This window comes from Rutidosis leptorrhynchoides, chromosome 6 (genome assembly GCF_046630445.1).
Source record: "Rutidosis leptorrhynchoides isolate AG116_Rl617_1_P2 chromosome 6, CSIRO_AGI_Rlap_v1, whole genome shotgun sequence".
NCBI classification, from domain to species: Eukaryota; Viridiplantae; Streptophyta; class Magnoliopsida; order Asterales; family Asteraceae; genus Rutidosis; species Rutidosis leptorrhynchoides.
Window position 1 is genome coordinate 312895230 of NC_092338.1, and position 9518 is coordinate 312904747.

Below are 9518 nucleotides of genomic sequence, written 5' to 3' on the forward strand. Positions count from 1 at the left end.
AATAATAAAGTTCGTTTAAAGTTAAGTAATTATATTTTTAATAATAATAATAATAATAATAATAATAATAATATTGATAATAATAATAATAATAATAATAATAATAATAATTAGTAATAATAATAAATGTCTTTTATTTTTTTTTAGAAAATTAAAATTACAATTTAGGAGAGATTAATATTTCCTTCTATAAAAGATTTCATATTATTTTTTAATTAAATTAATATATAATTATGACATCATCATTATAAAAATTGAAGGGTAATTAGCTTAATGATAACATCATCATTTTAGAGCTTTATATGACTACTATATTGATAGATGTTAGTTCTCTATTCTCTATATATGTGGTTTTTGTAATCTTTATTGTCATTGAAAATTTTATGTTAAATCAATATAGCGTGTGTTTTTTTTTTTTTTTTTTTTTTGTAATCTTTTCGTAATCTGTATGTGCTTGTATGTGCTTGTATGTTGAATTCATTTAGCCAACATTATTCTCATTTTATTGAAATAGTAAATTTTTCATCTATTTTGATGGATTCAATACAAATATAATAATAATAATAATAATAATAATCTCTTTATATTATAATAACAAAGATAAAAATAAATCATCTTAAATAACCATAAATAATCCTAGCCTTCTATTAAGTTACTCCTCACTAATCTAGACCATCCATTTTTTCTAAACTTTATTATGACCTCATAAATCAACTGCATGATATGTTTGATTACCAAATTACCCTCCTAACATTGTTTTTGGGCGGAATCAAAAGGTAAAATTAGGGTTCTGTATATTTCAAGCCATTCATATACTACAACTAATCCGATCAATCGAGATCCTTTTTCAATGATTAACAATTCATGTTCAATCGACAACATTCAATCCGATCGTTTTCAATGATTAACAGGAAGATTAATCGGTTGTAGATCAAATACAACAAGAAGATTGACAGGTTCTTATGAACAACCCTAAATTTAGGCATAACATACTAATATTTCTGATGAAATCATATTACGATTTTCTAGATTATTTAGCATAGATAATTTCACTCGATCTAATTAGTGTTTATCATTTATTTCTTTTATTTGTTTTACTTATTGATTCATTATTCAGGAATCAGTGCAGGATCTTGGTTTCGTTCAGAGTTCAATTGACAACCAAGTTTGATTAGGCTTCACCAAAAACATCTCCTTCTGATCATGTGATTCATCAAACGATTTATAGCTACATTCCATATGATTTTCGTTTGCATAATTGGGTATTAAACAATTAAAATTCTGCTTTTAGTGTTTAAATTACATATTTTTAGTCCAAAGTTATTAACTACAAAATAGATAAATTGGTTATGTAGGGTTATGGTTTTTGCTTTAATTTAAGATTTGATCTTTAAGATTTTTTGTATTGTTGTAAACTGATACACAATATGTGAAAGACTAATCACGAGGTCTGCCATTATATGTGAAATATGCATGGCCCGCTAGAGATAAAAAAAAAATTAAAACTCAAAACCCTTCAGATATTGTGAAAGAAAATGTTGGTATGTGCTTCTTCTATTTACATTATTCTTGTTATATTCTCAGGCATACTAACCATTCGGATTACACTACACTGGCGAGATCTAATCCATAGTCCACCATAGTGATGGTAGGAAAAAAGTTAAGAGTCCTGGTTGAAGGCATGTGAAGTGGTCACGCGCTTGCGCTCACCTGCTTTCAATCGATTACGTCGTTAGTGTTCAACAATTGATTATTTGTATAATCGGGCCTTATGTTATGAATAATCGCATACCAAATTCAGGTATATATGCTATTATAAGTCATTGCAGATTTCAAACTTATTTTATCGGATTATATCTATTCGTTAACACTATCTGATTATTTTGCGTTGTTCTCTTATTATTGGTTTTGTTCAGGTTTGCCAGAATTGTATTTCTTGCAGAATTCTTTTTACAACATCAGTTCCATTAGGGTTCAACACGAAAAAAATATCATCATATTGCTCTGCTTCATCAAACTGAGATTAACATTTTTGATTTAAAACCGAGTTTTATTTATTTGATTTGAATGTGAAACTGAATCAAGTTTGCTAAATTGGTCGGTTGATTCTATTTGCTAAATGGTGGTGAGTATTTAATAATCACTTAATATTCCGTCGCCTACGCCTTTAAACCTCTCAATCGTAACTACCGTCATCGTCTCTACCGTCTTCTCCGACTGTAACCCTCTCCATCGCAGTAGTCGTCATCGTCTCCGCCGTCGTACATGATTTTCAGTTTTGTAGTAGCATGTAAATTTTGATTTTGTTGATATAATGTATAATTTGTAAAATTTGGAGTTTCAGATTCGGGGATGATAACTATCATTAGTTTCGAAATGACCTTTGTCTTCTCCTCCAGTAAAGTTTTCCGTCGCAACAACCATCATCTTCTTCAACTCCGTGTTTGTGATTTTCAGTTTCGAACTCACAGTTAAAATTTGCTTTTATAGAAAATTTGTTTTTGTTGATATAATGTAGGTTCTGTAAAATCTATGGTTTCAGGTTTGGGCATGATAACGATCGAAGAAAAGGTCAGTAATTATGGGTCGTACGCACACAAAGGGTACATTTCTGAATCGATTTCATTCAATCTCCAATGTTTATATGTTTATATGACATGATATGCTATAACATTTTTGGATTAGTTTCGGGCAATTTATCACTGATCTGTACGGAATATGTGAATAATCGAATTATAAGATGTACTATATATATGGTAGAATGAGTATGCTGATGTATACTGGTTACCAACGTTTTTTGTGTTTTTTAGTTGTTTACCAATACGCAGTACCATTGTTATAACTTCACATTAGCTGACACATGTTATTTAAACTGTATTGATGCAGTATTATATACAATTCAGTTTCAAAAGTGCAGCCTCGAACATTGCCACACAATTTTATGTGTTCAACTCAGTTCAGAGGATGTCAATAAATTTGTTATAGGCTTCGTTTATTCTTACTTATGGTATTCAATATTACTCGGTAGTTTTTTAGTTAAGTTTATGTCTTTGATTTTAAGAAATTTCTGCCAATTAGGCATTAATTTTACTAATAATTTAATGAGCATAAGTCCATTATTAATGAACTTGTTTTTGTATAGTAAAAAGCTATATTAAACTGATACTTACAGAAGTTGCAATTGATATTGGTAGAGGAGAAAACGTAGGTGTTAACAGCGGGTCATGTATTTGCTACTTGTCAAAATGGGTTTTATGAGTCAAATATAATATATTTTCTTCCTAAAGACAATATAATCAGTAACTTCCTAAAGACCTATTAAGAATTTCTATACTCTAGGACGTTAATTACCACAACTTGGGAAGACCAATCTGTAACATCCCGATTTCCTTATATATGACTTAAGGTGCGTATTTTTACCTTGTAAACGTTTAATATTAACCGTGATCAATTATGTATAGTTTAAAGTGTTTATCGCGAAAGTTGTGTTATTTTCCTATATTTTGAAACTCTTATGTTATCGCGGGTTATAAAGGTTGTGGGTATAAGTTCGATTGGTTAAAAGTGCAAGAAAATGTCCAAAAATTGAAGTCTATAATGTGTGAGGCGCGCTTGTTAGGGTGTGAGGCGCGCACGTATGAAGAAAAAGTGATCAGTCAAAAATTACACTAGGTGCGCGGGGCGCACTTTCATGTGCGCGACTCACAGAATTTACACTTGGTGCGCGGGGCGCGCATTATAGGTGCGCGGCTCACACAAGTTACACTTAGTGCGCGGGGCGCGTATTATAGTGCGCGCGGCGCGCACACCCCTGAATCAGCATACCTTTTTATTTTGTAATTTAAAAAAAGGGTATATTGGTCTTTTCATTTGTGGCCGGTTTTGGGAGTCTAAAAGCTGGTTCAAGCTTATCTCTTGCTCATTTATTTCATTTGCATTTAATTAAAAACAAATTTAGAGAGAGTGAGACTTTTAGTGTGAGAAAGCCCATTTTGGTGAAGAAGAAGGTTGAATCTTGCCCGAACCCAAGTGTTAAAGTTGTTCCTTGCGTCTCTAGCTACACTTTGGTAGTCTTGGTAAGTCCTAACTCTATGATATGAGTTTTAATTGGTTTATGATTAGGGTTTTGGCCACTAGAGACTTGTATGACCCATTTGGGGTTAAAATGGGTGAACTTGGGTCATGTGATGAAAGGAAAACCCTAAATAGATGTAATCTAGGGTTTGGTCTTGTTTAATGAGAATTTTAAGTGTAAATTGTGTTGTTAAGCATCAAGACACTTGTTTAAAGTTGAAAGAGATGTTAATTGGGTCATGTTAGACTAAGTTTGTAAGTGTGAGTGTTATGATGGGTCAAATGGGTAATGTTGACCTAGTTTGGATGAAATGGGTATGAATTACCCTAAGTTATGTTAATTGAAGTTAGTAAACTTTAATTCACTAGCTTTAGTGATTAAAGTTGGGTCTTGGCCATTTAAGGGCGGTTTTGGTGCGGTTGAGTCATTAATGCGAATCGGGTCATTAAATGCTCAAATATGTGTAATGTGGTTAATTCCACTAGTTGTGTAATTGAATGTGTACTTATGTAATAGGTACTTGCTTTGAAGCATTCGGAAGCATTAAATCACCACCGAGGTGTTAAGGTGAGTGGAATAATTATATGCGTGCATATATGATGTATTTATTTGTGTAGTATGATTTGTGAAGTGTCGAAGTGTTAAGACACCACTTCTCACGTGACGGGTGAAGCATCGAGGTGTTAAGATGCCACTCAGGGTGAAGCATCGAGGTGTTAAGATGCCACCTAGGGGCGAAGTGTCGAGGTGTTAAGGCACCACTCCGTAGAGTAGATGGGTGAAGCATCGAGGTGTTAAGATGCCACTCAGGGTGAAGTATCGAGGTGTTAAGATGCCACCCGTGGGGTTAGTGTACGAGGTGTTAAGTGCACTAATGATTGTTATGAACTCCGACGGTATTTAAACACCGTTCCCTCGTTCGATTGGTTAACCATGGTTGTGTGGGGATTGTAGCATATTATATTGTTTAAATTATATGCTATTGTTATGCTAGCTCGATATGTGGAAGGTTTAGTATTATACTTGTGATGGTATGATTAGTTATGTTGCTAGCATGTATGCGGTAAATGTATAAGTGATTGCAAGTAAGTAGGTTGTATATGTAAACGTATAATTGTTGCACTCACTAAGCATTAGCTTACCCCTCTCGTTGTTTATCTTTTAGATGCAGGTGCGGATAAGGGCAAAGGGGTTGTTGGGCACTAGGTGTCCCTTGATGATGTTATGTTAGAGCTTTTGGAAGTTGGCCTAGCGTTTTGGGTAGTTTAGTCCCAAACCATGCTCGATGTGTTGTTTGGTTTAAAACTATCATTCTTGTATTGGTCAAACTTGCATCACATTCGTTAATGGCCTCTGTGCCTTATGTAAACATTTAAATTGTTGTACGTTTTAAATGAAATGTGTAGAATGGTTTACATATTTAATTGGCGCGTAAATGTGTATTATTTAAAAAAAAAAAAAAAATTATCGTATGTAATACGGGTTGGGTTGTTTCACAATCGTCGTCTTCTTCAGACCGTGATTTCTATCAGTTTTTTATTTAGCTTGCGATTCTGTGGTGATTGGTTTATAATGTTGTCAACATGTTTGTTGTGATTTACACTCATAATTAGTAGCTTACTCATTTTATTCGATGTTGTTGTTGCCTATTTTGTTAATTGTTACATTACTTACGTTTTCCCATCTTCAAAGGTATTGTTTTTTGTTTGATATAGGGTTTATCTGGCTACTTTTTTTTCTCAACTTTACGGTTTAACTGGGCATTTTTTTCGGTGATTTCAGTTTTGCACAACGATCGGCTATTTTTTTCAGGTAATTTTAGGTCTTAATTTTACGTTGTATTGTTTTTTTATGTTGGTATGTTGTTCATATCACATACTAACTGCCGCATTGTTGTAACCTGCTGTCTTTGTGTAACTTCGTTTTGGTTTGTTGATGTATTGTAAAGGTAGCACTATTGAATGTAATCCATATGTTCATGTAATTCAATTCGGTGTGTATAGGTAGGACAATTGAAAGATGGATAATCAATTAGCTTATTAGAAGTCTTTATTTTAAAACCAGCTTCCAGTGGAGGACTTGCGATAAAAGATTGTAGCTGTATATCAGATATTAATTTGATTAATTTTAAGGTACTTCAATGAGTATGTTTTTCTTCATGTAATGATGTAAAATTATAATGAGCATGTGTTCAAAATTTTCAGGTTATGTGCTATCTGATCTATTTTGTCAATTTTTGTTACTACAGAGTTTATCAAATTAGAGCACTGAAATGATGAGGGATGTAGTGATTATCCTCTGAATGAATGGCAAGTTTACACGTAAGTGACATTTTTCAATTTATATAGATACTCAAGCATTAGTATAGGAAATTAGACTCATATACCTTCAATTGGGTCACTTTGGTTGTGTATACAACCTTCAAGTAGATCACTTTGAATTGTGTATACAACCTACAAGCTGTTATATTCAAAGAGGTAGGTTGGTATTGTATGAATATATATGAGAAATCGTAGAAATATGTTTGCGGATCAACCCAATGCCCACCCGTGCTTTAACTGACTCTTTCAACCCCCGACTAGACCAAAAAACGCCTGGAGTGCGGCGGTTTTTGTTTTCAAAAAAAGCTGAAAATTGAATTGTTGCAGGTTATGTGACGAGCTGTGGTTGGTGGGGACACGAGAGCCGTTGTGGGGGAGCCGTTGGAGCGTCCAAAAAGGGAAAAAAAATTTAATTAATCAATGAGTTTTCCCTATTCACGAACATGTACATTGATGATCAAGTTCTTTGATTTGAAAATTGGATCGCACCTTTCGTTTACTAATATTGAATCATCCATTAATACACCATTAATTCTAATATATTTGTTTTGATTTTATCAACTATACAGCCTCATTATATGATTTCGTCCGTTAACTCGCAACCAAACAAATACTATCATATTAGTTTACGGAGTTTCAAATTTATTCTATATTAGAGTTAGGGTTAGCATTAGGGTTTAGGTTTAGCTTTAAGGTTAGCATTCGGGTTTAGATTTAACTTTAGGGTTTAGATTTAGCTTTAGGGTTTAGGTTTAGCTTTAGGGTTAGAGTTTAGGGTTTAGGTTTAGCTTTAGGGTTTAGAGTTTCGGTTAACTTCCGAAGATGGCGTGGACATAAGAATCCTTATAAATTTCCCAACAATAAAAGAAATCATAAATATTGAAGATATTAAAGAACCATCTAGAGCATCTTACCACACATGCAACACCTCATACAAGAGGTAAAAATTCTTTTACATCGGTCTCTGCTTATTGTAGTAAAAGGTACAAGGTGGCTAAAGAAGCTTATTATGTTTAGAAGTTGTAAGAACATGAACATGAAAAAAAAATGCTTATATCTGTTTCATCATTGTAAGTGTATAATACAAGTAATAGGTACCAATAGTAACGCACACGGATACTACATCTTTATTTCATCATTGAGTATTGTGGTCTACGATTAGAGCTTCCTTCTTCAGATATGTTGTGGCAATCCAATTGGATTTTAAGTGTTTGCATTTTAACTTTTATTAGGGTAAATATCAAAAATGTGATTTTAATTATACTTACATTAGACTTTAGTCAATTTGATACTATTTTTATGGGTGAAAGTTGTTTAGGTGTACAATGGGTGGGTCTACTAATAGGTGATTTGTGATACGGGCTGAAACAAATAGGATTGTCTCACTTGAATCTGGAAGAGTATTTTTCAACCGTTGAATTAAACTTGATACATATCGCTTTCTGTACTAATACCCACTGAATCAGGTAATTTTATATATACTTGCCTCATAGGTAGGTCACTCTGATACGGAGTAATATTTAAAAATATGTTGGTTGTTTAAGGGGTTTGCCAACTTACATTTTGTGGTAACGGTTGGATAGACTCACTTTAGATGCATATTGTTATTTTTTAGGTGAATCCCAAGTTAGCAACCAGTTTTTTGGATGCAGTCTTTTACCTTAACGAACATGTACATTGATGATCAAGTTCTTTGATTTTGAAATTTGCATCGCACCTTTCGTTTACTAATATTGAATTGAATCATACATTAATACACCATTAATTCTAATATTTGTTTTGATTTTGTCAACAACTATACAACCTCATTATATGATTTCGTCTGTTAACTCGCAACCACACAAATACTATCATATTAGTTTATGGAGTTTTAAATTAATTCTAGATTAGTCTCATAAATAAGCCCCGTGAATTCGCGGGCATTAAACTAGTAATAATAATAATAATAATAATAATAATAATAATAATAATAATAATAATAATAATAATAATAATAATAATATTAGGCTACCTAAAATTCTACGAAATTCTACTTCGTATGTGTTTGTTAAGCCTTGTCCATTAAGTTATAATTTATTTATTTATTTAAATCGTAATTCGTACATGTATGTATGTATTCTTTTTTCATGGACCAGTTTACCATTTTTGTAAATAAAATAGAGCACTCTTTTTATGTCAAAAGTGATGCAACATCACAATCAAGTTAAATGAAATATGAAACTTTGTATGCTAATAGGTAGTTTGATTGAAGTTGTGATGTGGTTTAGCGGTTGGCGGTCTGCCTCTTTTAGGGGAGGTCAGGAGTTTGACCCAAGTTGGATACATATTAACCCACAATTTTATTACTGTCATGAAATTCCACCTATGACACCTTTCCCACATCGCGTTGGGGGGGGGGGGGGGGGGGTAAAGGGGAGGGGGTTTTACCGCCATGCCCCGTATGGGATTGGTGCAGGTTTCCTTCTGGGCACGCAGTTGGGGGGCGGGTATAACTGTGTAGAAGATTAACGCGTGAGTGGTTAAGTTCACCATGAGTGATCCTAACAGGTGCCCAAAAAAAATAGGCAGTTTGATTAAAACTGAATTTTATTTTGGGTTTCAGTTTTGGTTCGGATTAAATTTTGAATTTGGTTTTGCTTAAAAAAGTTCAAGACCAAATACAGCATACAGAATAAATCGAAGAAACTGAAAATCGGTATATATTACGTAATCTTAAGGGCCTATTTTTTGTCATTGCGCCGGGCCTTCATAAACTACGGGCCGACCTTGTTCATGACTATTCATCCATATTCATGCACATTCTTAGATTTAGGGGTCAACACATCATGTCGTAGAAATATAAAATGTGACCATGACGCATCCTAAACGGGTGATACTTCAGTGAGATATGAGACGGGCATCTGAAAACGAAGACACAAACACTAGGGTAACACTGAAACAAAAAACTTGAGATGCAGGTTTGCAAAATTACGTCAACAACCAACCAAAATAACCAACCAAGTCACCATAACCACAAAATACCTCCCGAAACCGAGCAACCGAACACCAAAAGATCCCTAAAACTACCGGCAACAAAGAGAACCCATCACCCATCCACCAAAAACCACGACACGAAACCCTAA

General features: G+C 33.5%; 1 long non-coding RNA gene across 6 annotated transcripts; it reads left to right on the forward strand.

Moving 5' to 3' along the window:
• Positions 1-763: 763 nt before the first annotated feature.
• LOC139851795 (uncharacterized) lies at positions 764-6973 on the forward strand. 6 transcript variants are annotated; one of them, XR_011760722.1, is made up of 8 exons: positions 764-956; positions 1118-1262; positions 1585-1801; positions 1917-2603; positions 5791-5887; positions 6079-6207; positions 6324-6396; positions 6724-6973. It is a non-coding gene; the product is annotated as an uncharacterized lncRNA (long non-coding RNA). The 6 variants fall into 6 exon arrangements; XR_011760721.1 differs by having other exon boundaries at positions 6079-6396; XR_011760720.1 differs by lacking the exon at positions 6724-6973 and having other exon boundaries at positions 6079-6715.
• Positions 6974-9518: the final 2545 nt, after the last annotated feature.